Source organism: Papio anubis, chromosome 14 (assembly GCF_008728515.1).
Source record: "Papio anubis isolate 15944 chromosome 14, Panubis1.0, whole genome shotgun sequence".
Classification (NCBI taxonomy): domain Eukaryota; kingdom Metazoa; phylum Chordata; class Mammalia; order Primates; family Cercopithecidae; genus Papio; species Papio anubis.
Genome location: NC_044989.1, coordinates 71,672,824 through 71,686,266, shown reverse-complemented (window position 1 = coordinate 71,686,266; position 13,443 = coordinate 71,672,824). Strand labels below are relative to the sequence as shown.

The window sequence follows — 13,443 nt, the reverse complement described above, 5'->3', positions numbered from 1 at the left end:
GCAGTGGCTCATGCCTGTAATCCCAGCACTTTGGGAGGCTGAGGCGGGCGGATCACCAGGTCAGGAGTTCAAGACCAGCCTGACCAACATGGAGAAACCTTGTCTCTACTAAAAATATAAAAATTAGCTGGGTGTGGTGGCAGGCACCTGTAATCCCAGCCACTCAGGAGGCTGAGGCAGGAGAATCCACTTGCACCTGGGAGGAGGAGGTTGCAGTGAGCTGAGGTCGCACCACTGCACTCCAGCCTGGGTGAACGTGAGACTCCATCTCAAAAAAAAAAAAAAAGAAAACCTAAACTGACTAAATGCATTAAAAATCATAAGCCTTAAAGTCTTTACAAGTACAAATGAGCATACAGTATCCCACCTTTTGTGGTAAACAAAAAAGGAAAATAGGAAAACATACATATACCTGTTTATGGTTAGCATAAAGAAACAAAGGAAAGATAATACAGAAAACGGTGAAGTTGGTAATCTATAAGGGGTAATGGATAGAAAGGATTGAAGGGATATGGTAATGTTATTTCACGGAGCATTTTACTGTACAGTTTTAACCTTTGGAAACATGTTAACAATTTACATATATTTTAAAAATCAGTAAGGATGGGATGGAGAAAAATATCTAACACTGAAAGCAAACCAATCTAATCATATTTCAAATGCATACCACAACACATTGTAGGGGAAAAAGAAAATAATCCAAAAACTTAAAAACCGCTATTCAATTTATGTACCTCACAGGAGGCCACACCCCCTGAGTGTTACAGCCCCCCAGGAAAATAAATAAATAAAAGAAATGATTTATGTACCTCAGTTTTGATGGAGCTAAGGGAAAGAGAAGAAGAAATATTCACTCTTTTTAGTAATTTTATTTTTTGTAGTGGCATGGATGAAGCAATTCTGAAACTACTTTAGACACATCATAGATTTGAGCAAGTACGTAAATGTTTTGATGGTGCTAGGAACTTAGGGCTTTCATTGTGGAAGACAAGAAATACAAATAGGAAATGGGAGAAAGCAAGAAAGAACTGAACCGCAATAAATTATCGAACACTGGAAAAAACAGGAGTCCATAAACACATAGCAATAAATTAATCAATGGGAAGAAGGGAAGCTCTTATAGAGTGCTGAGTACCTACTAGTAAATGTAGAATAACAATGGAAGTAGAAAATCATTTTGCAATCACCATAGTAAAGAATGGTTCGGGTAAGAATCATGAGTGGGTATTACAGAGGTAAATTCTGATGAGTAGGATATTTGCATGGTCTTAAAATGTCTCTCCACAGATTGATTCCAGGGAGAGTGGGGGGAAACAAGCACTTTAACCAAAACATATGCTCACACACAGTATCATGCATGAAGGGCAAATAGAAACGGTGAATCTCCAGATCTGATATCCTGGGGACATAGCATTAGTTATGTGATTTTTCTGCCCAGGGACATATAATCTACATCTAATCAAGAGGAAACAGATAAATCCCAAATGAGAAAAGCTCTATTAAAGAGAAAAGCAAAGCAGATTGTATTCTTCAAAAATGTCAACTTCACAAAAGATAAAGGCACACTACGGAAATGTTCCAGATTAAAGAAGATTAAAAAGACATAACTAAATGCAACATCTGATCTTAGTTTAGCCCTGTACTGGAAGGGGAAGAAAAACTGCTATAAAAAACATTATTGGGTCAATTGACAAAAATCAGAATACAAACAGTAGATTGATTAATTTTATAGGCTATGCCGTGACTCACGCATGTAATCTTACTACTTTGGGAGGACAAGACAGGTGGAAGGCTTAAGCTCAGGAGTTCGAGACCAGTCTGAGCAACATGGCGAAACCCCATCTCTACAAAAAAATAAAAAGTAGTCAGGCATGACGGTGCGCGCCTGAGCCAGTACTCCCAGTCACTTGGGAGGATCGCTTGAGCCCAGAAGGCAGAGACCGCAGTGAGCCGAGATCACCCACTGGACTCCAGCCTGGGTGACAGAGCCAGACACTGACTCAAAAAAATTTAAAAAAAAGATTTTATAAATGTGAAATTTACTGAAGTTAGTAACTATGATGACTATGAAAGAAAATATTTTTAGGAAATACACGCTAAAGTATTTAGGGATAAAGGACCACAATATATGCAACTTAATGTCAAACTTTTCAGGAAAAAAACATATATGGAGGAGACAGGGAACTCCCCTGTCACCTGGCACTTAAATTCATTCAAATATAGTGAATGACCCAATATTTCATGTCTAACATTGGACTATGTTATCTTATTGTATACAAAGCAAAAAGAAAAAAAAAACTATAAGCAATATGGCAAGAGGCAGAAAACTTGCAGTATAATAAAGAGCATCAGCCTTAAACACATTTTTGGATTTGGCCCTTCTTGTCTACATCATGTTCACTTCCTAACTATTGACTGTTAGTCAGCCTATTATGCAATCCATAATAATCTAATCTTTGGGGAAATGTCCACTGATCTGAAGATACCCACCCTGCTAGGAGGGGTGCCAGTGAATGACTTCATGCAAAATTAGTTAACTCCCATAAGTAAAATTTAACACTATTAATTCAGCTTTAGAGAGGTAGTACAGCATAGTGTTTAAGAACTTAGGCCGGGCGCGGTGGCTCAAGCCTGTAATCCCAGCACTTTGGGAGGCCGAGATGGGCGGATCACGAGGTCAGGAGATCGAGACCATCCTGGCTAACACGGTGAAACCCCGTCTCTACTAAGAAATACAAAAAATAGCCGGGCGAGGTGGCGGGCGCCTGTAGTCCCAGCTACTCCGGAGGCTGAGGCCGGAGAATGGCGTGAACCCGGGAGGCGGAGCTTGCAGTGAGCTGAGATCCGGCCACTGCACTCCAGCCTGGGCTACAGAGCGAGACTCCGTCTCAAAAAAAAAAAAAAAAAAAAAGAACTTAGACCCTACATTCAGTGTTTTAACTCTGGTCCTGCTGCTTGCTAACAACGTTACCCTGAGCAAGTTGGTTAATCCAAGCCTGTTTCATCCTGTGAAATAACTCTGGTCCTGCTGCTTGCTAACAATGTTACCCAGAGCAAGCTGGTTAATCCAAGCCTGTTTCATCCTGTGAAAATGAAACAACAGTACCCATTCGGAATGCTGCTGTGAAGATTAATTAAAATTGTAAATCCTGACATGCAACGAGGTGCTCAAAAAATGCTAAACAGTAAACAAAATGCTTTACTTAAGAAAATAGGTGTTTCTTCCCTTTAGTAAGACGAGTAATTTTTGAAAATTATATTAGAAACAGGAGTTAACTGCTTATGTTCACCTTTCTTTCAGTATTTCCTATACTGAGATCTAGAAATTTGTTTATCAAGTACTTTTTTTTTTGTGACGGAATTTCGCTCTTGTTGCCCAGGCTGGAGTACAATGGAGCAATCTCGGCTCACTGCAACCTCCGTCTCCTGTGTTCAAGCAATTCTCCTACCTTAGCCTCCAGAGTAGCTGGGATTACAGGCATGCGCCACCACCACAGCTAATTTTGTATTTTTAGTAGAGACTGGGTTTCTCCATGTTGGTCAGGCTGGTCTTAAACTCCTGACCTCAGGTGATCCGCCTGCCTCGGCCTCCCAAAGTGCTGGAATTACAGGCGTGAGCCACCATGCCCAGCCTTATCAAGTAAATTTTTAAAGCCACATCAAAATTCATGAATTCAGATGCTGATGAAGCAAAGGATTATCTAATAATGTATAAAAAGCAAAGTTTTTCTTCAACAAGTAAACTGTAAGAAAAGGTAGGTGAGGAGTTTATAGACTTGAGAGTTATCAATCGTAACCAATTATGAACATTAGTTGGATCCTTACTCCAACAACCTTTACCACATATGCATGGGGGTGGGAGGTAGTGAGATAACTGGGGAAATCTGGTATCTGTCTGAATATCTGATATCAAAATTAATTACTCATAGTAACTGTTATTGTTTTAGGTGTAACACGCATGTTTTTTCCTAAACACTCTAGAGAAAATTCTGAACTATATACTGAACTGATAGAAGGATTTGTTTAAAAATAAGCAAGTAGAGATGAAACAAGACCGACCATTAGCTAGATAACTGAAACTGGATAGGCACATGAATGAATTAGTATCATTCTCTTTACTTTTGCATATGTTTAAAATTTTCCATAGTAAAATAGTTTTTGGGGTTTTTTTGGTAAAAATATTTAAAAGTTGGCAACTCATACTCAGCAGAGACAACAGGCAAATTAGCTAAAAGCTTAATAAATAAAGACTGTGGAAATAGGAAATTTTTTTAAAACTTGATATGAACGATAAACATATTTTGGTTCAAAAGAGTAAAAAAAAATCCAAAATATATGTTTCTCAGGGTAACCATTAAGGAAACAGGCTAGGCGCAATGGCTCACACCTGTAATCCCAGCAATTTAGGAAGCCAAGGTGGGAGGATGGTTTGAGTCCAGGAGTTCAAGACCAGCCTGGGCAATACAGCAAGACCTTGTCTCTACAATTTTTTTTTTTAAAAGATTAGCCAAGCGTGGTGACGTGTGCCTGTTGTCCCAGCTACTCAGGAGACTGAGGCAGGAACATCGCTTGCACCCAGGAGGTAGAGGCTGCAGTGAGTCATGGTGGCCTTCGAGATAGAGTGAGATCCTGTCTCAAAAACAAAACAAAGCAAGAAAACGTATGTACATTAAACCTACTTCTGTTTCCTGGATTTTCTTTTCAATTTAAAACCCTTATTATTATTGACCCTCACCGGAGTTTTTTTGTTTTGTTTTGTTTTTGGACAGAGTCTGGCTGTGTCACCCAGGCTGGAGTGCAGGGGCGCAATCTCGGCTCACTGCATCCTCTGCCTCCTGGGTTCATGCCCTCAGCCTCCCCAGATGCTGGGACTACAGGCACCCGCCACCATGCCCAGCTTTTTTTTTCTATTTTTAGTAGATATGGGATTTCACCATGTTAGCCAGGACGGTCTAGATCTCCTGACCTCGTGATCCGCTCACCTTGCCTCCCAAAGTGCTGGGATTACAGGCATGAGGCACCGCACCCAGCCCTCACCCCCATTATTATAGTTGTGTGTTTTATTTCTACATCTCACCTTTTCCTCACTCTTCTTCCTTTCCATTATTCTCATCTTCTATATACTTATTTTCCTTCCCTTTTAATTTTCCATCACAAATTTCAAAAGACTAAATAAAGTTAAAGCAGTGAAGAGTAAATAAACTGGATACACATGAGGGCTTATTAGTTTTAGCCACAAACATAATTACTTTCAATTTGGAGAGTCTCTAAAACCACTACATTGCAACATTCATCAGCGCCTGTTTCCTTGCTAAACAGCCCAAACTGTGTTACTGGGTACCAATACTGGAAGTACTGTTTATAAGTATATAAGGCATTTTATTAAGGATTTGGACAAACTTAGTCCAAACCTTAAGCAGTATACATTAAGGCACAATGGAAAGAGCATGATTCAGAGTCCAGGCTCAGTGACTATCAGCTGAGTTCACTCACTCAACATCTTAGCATCTAATACATACCAGGCACTGGGAAAGATACAAAGACTAACGTAACAATCATATAAATAGTTACAATATATATTGATAAGTTCTACAAGAGAGACATGTAAAAAGTTTATAGAAGCACAAAACATTTTAATAAAAGTTAGATTAGATTGCCTTTCAACTCCAAAATTATATTACTCTAAATCCTTTTAAGCCGTTTAATTAGAATACCCACAGATAATCATTTTCTATCAAATGATGCTGCCTAAGCACTTAAATTTTGAAATAAAAGTAACAGCTAACATTAAGCACCTAGTATCTGCCAAGGAATAGGAGTTTTCTATACACTGTCTCACTTAACAGTCACTCACAAAAATCCCAAGCAGGAAGTAATAATGTCACCATTTTAGAGATAAGGAAACAAAAGCTCAGAAAGACTAAAATAATTTACCAAAGTCTCACACATACTGAGGAAGAGATCTGATTCCAGATCTTCTGATTGCAAAGCCTATTCTCTTTCCACTAAACAACTTGTCTCATTTTCTTTCACTACCTAAAAACAAAATTTCCAGAGATCACCTACTTAAGAGCACCCAAGAAAAACCGTAAGATAGTCTTCAAGTACAGTGACGACTTTAGAGTACCTAAACCTTTTTAAACTAGAGTAACTGCCGTACACACCCTCCGAAACAAAATGCAAAAAAAAATTACAAAACAAATACAACCAATATACAATAAGTATGTGACCATAAACATATTATGAAAACTTGTTAATAAAAACGAATTAGATTTTGTGATTTCTTCCAGCTGTTATATTTACCCTTTCTTGCTTCCAAGACAAATAAACTCCCAAGGAAGGAATGGCCCAGCATATTTCAGTGTATTAACATGCTGGAATGCCCTCTAATTATTTAAAAATACATATTACAGAATATGGAGTACAAAATAAAATACAAAATGCTGTCAAATAAATTTTTTTAAAAGATAGCAACTGTAAGTCCACTAAGTCTCGAATGTCTAATCATTAACAAAATTTAGTTATCTGAAGTAATGTCATCAACATGTGTTTCTGCGAAAGCTTCCTTAACTTCACCTTTTTTTGGTCAATCCTTTTTTCCAGGTTATCAATTTTTAATTGTAAATCTGAACCAGCAAGCACAACATCCCTGAAAAAATAATCCTTTATAACAAATGAGGGAAAAACGCAGAAAATTTTGTGTGCACAATTCCAAAGCTCGTTGGAAAAAGTAGTTTAACATAAGTCGCTGGATCCTGGTGACAAGTTTTTCATCGGGACTCCTTTAGACTACTACAATTCCTGGTCCTCGCCCCAAACTTCGCCTAAGGGCAAATTTTAAGATTAAGAAAAATTAGCTTCAGGTAGCCTTCACTGTCTAGCTCAATTAATGATTTTGTAATACTGAAGTATCCCTCATTACCAATTACCTCAAACAACAAAAGATCTATTTCAAAGGTTCTCAAGGATTCCAGTCTGTGATATACACATTCCCCCTCCCTTTAAGAGAACGGGGCCCAAGCAAAGAATCACACGAAAACAATTCACTGACGTTGTTTTCACAATTCCTCTGAGAAATTTGGAAATGCTGTTAGGTATCACAACCATTTATGAGTCCTCAGTCTCCCACACAGAGGTGACATTTTCTTTGCTTTCATACCTGCACTACGCAGCACAGAACGCCGGCCCGCAAAAGCCGCTGGATCCTAACATTCCCTCCCTCATCCCGACTCCCCCTCCCCAGCTCCAAACACAAACACGCTCTTCTCTCCACGCTTCTTGCACAATGTCGCTGGCCAGAGGGGGCTCGGCTCAAACTCCACCGCCTCTTCGGGCCCGACGGGAACGCTTCCTCCCTGCTTGGCGCTCCCTCACCACCGCTTCCTCGGCTGTCAGGCCCGGCGCAGCCTTGGCAGGCCCTGCGCGGCTGGGGAAGGGGCCGCCTCGGCCTCGCCAAAAGGCTCTTCAAGATCCTTGGCCCAGTGCAACGGCGTCAGGCAGCTCTTCTCGAGGCAGGGTCCTACACGGGTGCCCGGACGGGCGCTCCCGGGTAACGAGGTGAACAAACGACGGAGCAGGGCAGCACAGCACAGCTTCCCTTCCCATCCCGGGGGTCCCCCAACCTCCTCCCGCCCCCGCCGTCTGCCCGCCGCCATTTTGTGCGGAGCCGCTGCGACACAGATACAATAGTCGGCCCGGATCTCGCAGGAAGGGCTCAGGACCCCCACGATACGGGCCTCCGCCTTCCAACCCCCTACTCCCCACAGGGCAGCGGTCCTACCTATGCCTACCCGACTAACAGCCGGATCCCATTCGCGCCCCACACAGTTTAGCACTCAGCCTCCAGTCTCGACGCCGAAAAAGCTACCGCCTCCAATGAGGTGCACGCATGCGCACCTCTCCAGCCCCTGCGAGCCCTCGTAGGCTCCCAGCGCCTGCGTACCGCTGGCACTGCGCTCGCCCGAAGCCCGAGAAGAGCCCGGGGGAGCTGGCTCCCGGAAGGGGGCGCTCCCGCGTGGCGGCGGCCAAGGCGCCTGCGGCCAAAAAAACCAAAAAAAACACAAAAAAAACTCCAGCGCCGTCTCCACCCCTTTGCTGGTTCTGTGCCTGTCACCTCTCCAAACCGCTCATCCTTTTAAGATCTATATTGTCTCATCTCCTTCATGAAGTCTTCCCTGATCATTTTGTGCATTCAATAATAACATTATATGGCCAGGCGCGGTGGCTCACGCCTGTAATCCCAGCACTTTGGGAGACCGAGGTGGGTGGATCATCTGAGGTCAGGAGTTCAAGACCAGCCTGGCCAACAATGTGAAACCCTGTCTCTACTAAAAACACAAAAAATAGCCGGGCGTGGTGGCGCGCGCCTGTAATCCTACCTACTGGGGGTGCTGAGGTAGGAGAATTGCTTGAACCAGGGAGGCCGAGGTGGCAGTCAGCGGAGATCGCACCACTGCACTCCAGCCTGGGCAACAGAGTGAGACTCCATCTCAAATAATAATAATAATAACATTATATTATAACAGGTTATACTCACGCGTAGCGCATAATATAATGCTTTGTATGGTCAAGATTTTGCCTGCTTTTACCCTGTCACCTTGCACCTTTTGATCCCTATGGCAATGATGTGTGTCATTGCTACTCAAAACTGTAAATTAGAATTCAACTAAAGCTTATTCAGCTAAAACTTTAACACTCTGAAAATCCTGTTGTCATTTCACAATAAAAAGCCCTATCTGTATGGTAGGTATTCGTAATCCTCATTTTACCCATGAAAAACCTTGGGATGACAGAAGTTAAAGAACTGTGTTATGCAATGTTTTATCTTCTCAAGGTGACTATACTACACCAATATGAAAACCCAGTCATTGGACGAAATCTGGTAAAGCTACAAGCCCTGCCTTATGCATACCACACAAATCACACCACCCACCCTGAGTCTCACACATCGGTTTTACCTAGCACTCAAGCAGATGCATTTCTTTTATTCACATTAAAACAAGCATTTGAAAGACTCAAAAGAAAAGTCGTTTTAAAAAGATATCTTAATCGGATTTTCATTTCAAACTAAAAATCCTGCTAGGGACAACAAACCAAAAACAAAGAAAAAGCCAACAAGCGCGCCCTAAACACCAAATAACCCATGTTAACATTTAATAAGTTTCCTTCTACACATTTCTTCATAGTCATACAAACACATTATTTCGCACATTAGCTATTTGCTTTTCTGATTACTGACATTTCTCCAAGTGAACCATATAATCCTTTTTAAAATAATTATATAATATTCATAGTATAGCTGCCTCAGCAATTATTCAACCTGTTGTTGAACACTGAAGTTGTTTCCAGTCATTCTGCTACTACAAACATTGCTGTATACAAAGACTTACCAAATGATGCTTTAATTTCTAAAGGCTAGAATCATCACAGTGGGACTGCTAGATTAAATGTGTATGTGTGTATATACATTTAATTTTAATAGGTGTTGTAGGAAAACTTCCCAAAAAGTTTCTACAAAGTGTCGCTTCCACTAAATATGTAAGAAAATAGGTCAGGCAAGGTGGCTCATGCCTGTAATCCCAGCACTTTGGGAGGCCGAGGTGGGTGAATCACGAGGTCAGGAGTTCAAGACCAGCCTGACCAACATAGTGAAACACGATCTCTACTAAAAATACAAAAATTAGCTGGCTTTGGTGGTGTGTGCCTGTAATCCCAGCTACTTGGGAGGCTGAGGCAGGAGAATCACATGAACCCAGGAGGCAGAGGTTGCAGTAAGGTGAGATCGTGCCACTGCACTCCAGCCTGGGCAACAGAGTCAGACTTTGTCTCAAAAAAAAAAAAAAAAAGAAAAGAACCATTTCCCTACAAACTCACTTCTTTCTCAAACCTGAAATACTTTAAATATCACTGGACTTCTATCTGTTCTTTAAAGTTTGAAATAATTCACCTTTGAAATATCTTGTTTGGTGCTTTTTCTGAGAGTTGTTCTCTAATTTTCTCTTGATACTTTATGATATTTAGTTGGGTAAGAATTTCTCTCTCTTCCACGATGAATTTGGTAATTTATATTTTGCTTGAAAAGCATTCATTTCATCTAGATTTTCAAACATTTCCCTAGAGTTAGGCAAAGTAACTTACGAAATTTCTTTCATTTCCTTTACGTGGGCCCCTTATATGGCTTTATTTATTTGCACAGCACTTATCACCTTCCAATATACCAATAATTTGTTTATTTGTTTCTTCTCCATCTTCCTCCACTAGAAATGTAAGCTCCCTGAGGTCAGGGATATTTGTCTGTTTTCTTCACTGCTTTATTTCCAATACAGAGAATGATACTTGATACATAGTAGAAAATCAGCAAATATTTCTTGCAAGAATGAATGACTCTGATGGGGGTGTGTGTGTGTGTGTGTGTGTGTGTGTGTGTGTCACTGTCGAACATCTTTTCATATCTACTAGACAGGTGTACTTCTTTCTTTTTTTTTTTAAGTCTCCATTTAACTGGTTTATCTGCTGCTAATAAATTGGCAACACAAGGAGGGACCGAGGGTGAGCTCCCAGCCAGGCTCCCGTGTCCAGGCTTTGGCAGGAGTCATGTGTATTTCCTCATTTAAAATAACTCCTTTTCATATTCTTTGTGCATATTTCTAGTGAAGTGATTGTCTCTTATCAGAGGTAGCTCTCACTATATATGTATTTGTCAAATATGTGGCAATTAGTTTCTCCTCACTGAAATTTTGTTTCTACATTTTGCTATTATAAACTAAATGTTCATTAAATCAAATTAATCTTTTCATTTATGACTTCTGAGTTTTCTTTTCATCCCACTCCCTTGAAGCATACACACCCAGAAATTACACAAAATTCTCCTAAGTTATCTAAACTTCACAGTTGTTCACAATTGTTCACTTTTGTTTACAACTTCACAATTTTATTTCTTACATTTAGATGTTTAATCAATCTAACATAATTTTTATGGTATGAGGTAGATCTAGCTTCATTTTCTTCCAAATGAATAAAGGCAATCATGAAGGTTCCAGATGTTAAGTAAACCATTCTTTTTCACATAATTGAAATATATCTTCCCCTTAAAAAGCAAACAACAAAAACTATTGCGTTTCCATGTATAAAAATGGATTTACAGCCCTTCCAGTCTGGTTTAACGATCTATTTGTCTACCTGTGAGTCCGGGCCATTTCATTAACTGAGCCAGTAAATATGTATTGTTTATGTTTTCATTTTCTGTATATTATGATGTTTGACATCTTATTAACCTTTCTGGCTGGGGAGAAATTGCCACTCCTGGGGCTAGCCAATTCTTAGAGAAGGCAAAGTTCAGCCGGAGCTTGACTTTGATATGCAAACTACCAATTCAGAGCCATCCTCCTCTATCAGGCCGGTATACCCCAGGAGGCAATATTCCTCTGCCTTAGTTGTCCCAGGGGCAGGTTACCAGGCAACTACAGACCACTTCTATAGCTAAGAGCCTGCGGAAATGATTCAAACTAGCCAGTCCTGAGCTGTTTACCCTGCTCTGTCTTGCCTTTCCCTGAGAAACTCCAATAAAGGCCTTGGCCTGGGCTCCTCCTCCTGCCACTCGTTCCTGCCCCTTCTGCCCCCTGATGGACTTGGGTGTTTCCTCATGTGGCCCTGTATGGCAGAGCATGCTTCCTGCTTTTAGGACCTATGAGCATAGTAAACTTTGTTTCCCTGAGCTTCTGCTGGAACTCCTCTTGTGGCCACACCTGACTGACCCTCACATAAAATACCGCAGAACAAAATACTAAAAGGTATTGAGGGTGCACTCTGTGCCTGGAACTATTCTAGCCACCAAGGAGTAGCAAACCAAAAGGCAACACTCACTCCTGCCCTCATGGCACATACAGCCTTGATCAGGGAGACAGACAATTAACAAGTACATTTATAGTATGTCAAATGGTGACAAATGCTATGGAGGAAAACAAAGCAAGACCAGGACACATAACAGAGGCTGCAATTTGAAATGAGATGGTCAAGAAAGGCATCACTAAGAAGGCAACATTGGAGCAGAAATCTGACAAGTGTGTGAATAAGCAGTACAGAATCTAGGAGGAAGAGTATTCCAGGAAGAGTGAAAGTAAAATGTAAAAGCTCTGAGGTGAATGCCAGCTTGCTGTACTTGAGAAAGCCGAAAGGCCAAAGAGGCCACAACAGCAGTATTAAGAGAGGATATGGGAGATGAGGTGGAGGGGAGCTGGAAACACTTGCTGTATTAGTGTGCTAGGGCTGCTGTAACAAATCACAAGTTCGATGGCTTAGACAACAGAAATTATTTCTCTCCATTCTGGAGGCTGCAAGTCCACAGTCATGGTATCAACAGGTTTGGTTTCTCTTGACAATTCTCTCCTTGGTTTGCAGTTGGCTGCCTTCCCACTGTGTCCTCACATGGTCTTTTCTCTATGCACATGCATCTTCCTCTTCTTATAAGAACACTAATCATATTGGATTAGGGCCCCACCATTATGACCTCATTTAATCATAATCACCTCTTTAAAAGTCCAATCTCCAAATATAGCCACATTCTGAGGTGTATGGGGAGTTAGGGCTTCAACATATAAATTTGGGGAGGACAAAATTCTGTCCATAACATAGGCCATTTTGAAGGCTTTGGTTTTTTACTGTGAATAAAACAAGAAGGTTTTGAGCAAAGGAGTAACATAATTTGACTTACATTACATTGAATATTTACTCTCTGTCACTGTTCTAAGAACTGGAAGATACAACAGTTATCAAATACCTGCCTTCATAGAATTTACATTTTAGTGAAATAAATAATAAATATATAATGTGGTAATGTAAAATTTTAAAAAATACTACATTACAGGAAATGTTAGGGGGTTATGTTAGGGGGAAATGATGAGGCAGGGACTGGGGAATGCTTTAGATAGAGTAGTCAGGGAAATCTCAGATAAGGTGATATCTGAGCAGAGATATAAAGGAAGACAGGGAAAAGACACGTAGATATCTGGAAGAAGAGTTTTCAAACCAGAGGAAACATCAAGTGCCAAAGCCCTGAGGCAAAATGTATTTCAGGACTAACAAGAAGGCCAGTTCAGATGAGGAAGAATGAAGAGGAAGGATGAGATGAGGATGAAGAACTATCAAGGGAGCAGACCACACAAAGCCTTAGAGGCCATTTAAGACAATGCATAACACTGAATAAAAAACTGGATTAGAGATCCCAAGAGTTATCCCTCTAGCTCCTTCACTGATACTAACTTCACTGGATTTCAGATTTCTTACATGTAAAATGTGGGAAGAAAGGGGACTAAATTAGCTTTACCATAAGATGTGAGTCTGGAAATCCACAAACTGAAAAATGCTCACCAGTTTATGGCATTCCTAAGAAAATTTCTTTTTTGTTTTTGGAGACAGAGTCTTACTCTGTCACCCAGGCTAGAGTAC

General features: G+C 40.8%; 1 protein-coding gene across 11 annotated transcripts in view; it reads right to left on the bottom strand.

Annotated features, from left to right (window-relative positions):
- Positions 1–13,443, bottom strand: part of ZNF638 (zinc finger protein 638) — a 151,953-nt gene that overhangs the window by 91,632 nt on the left and 46,878 nt on the right. For 2 of the 11 annotated variants that reach the window (XM_021924945.2, XM_021924944.2), the window contains exon 1: positions 7,791–7,899. The exons of 5 other annotated variants lie outside the window; for them this stretch is intronic. The gene's annotated coding sequence lies outside the window, so the exon portion shown is untranslated. Of the gene's footprint in view, positions 1–7,780; positions 7,914–13,443 lie in introns of those variants that run through there. 4 more of the 11 variants (XM_021924940.2, XM_021924939.2, XM_021924942.2 and 1 more) reach the window with 4 other exon arrangements.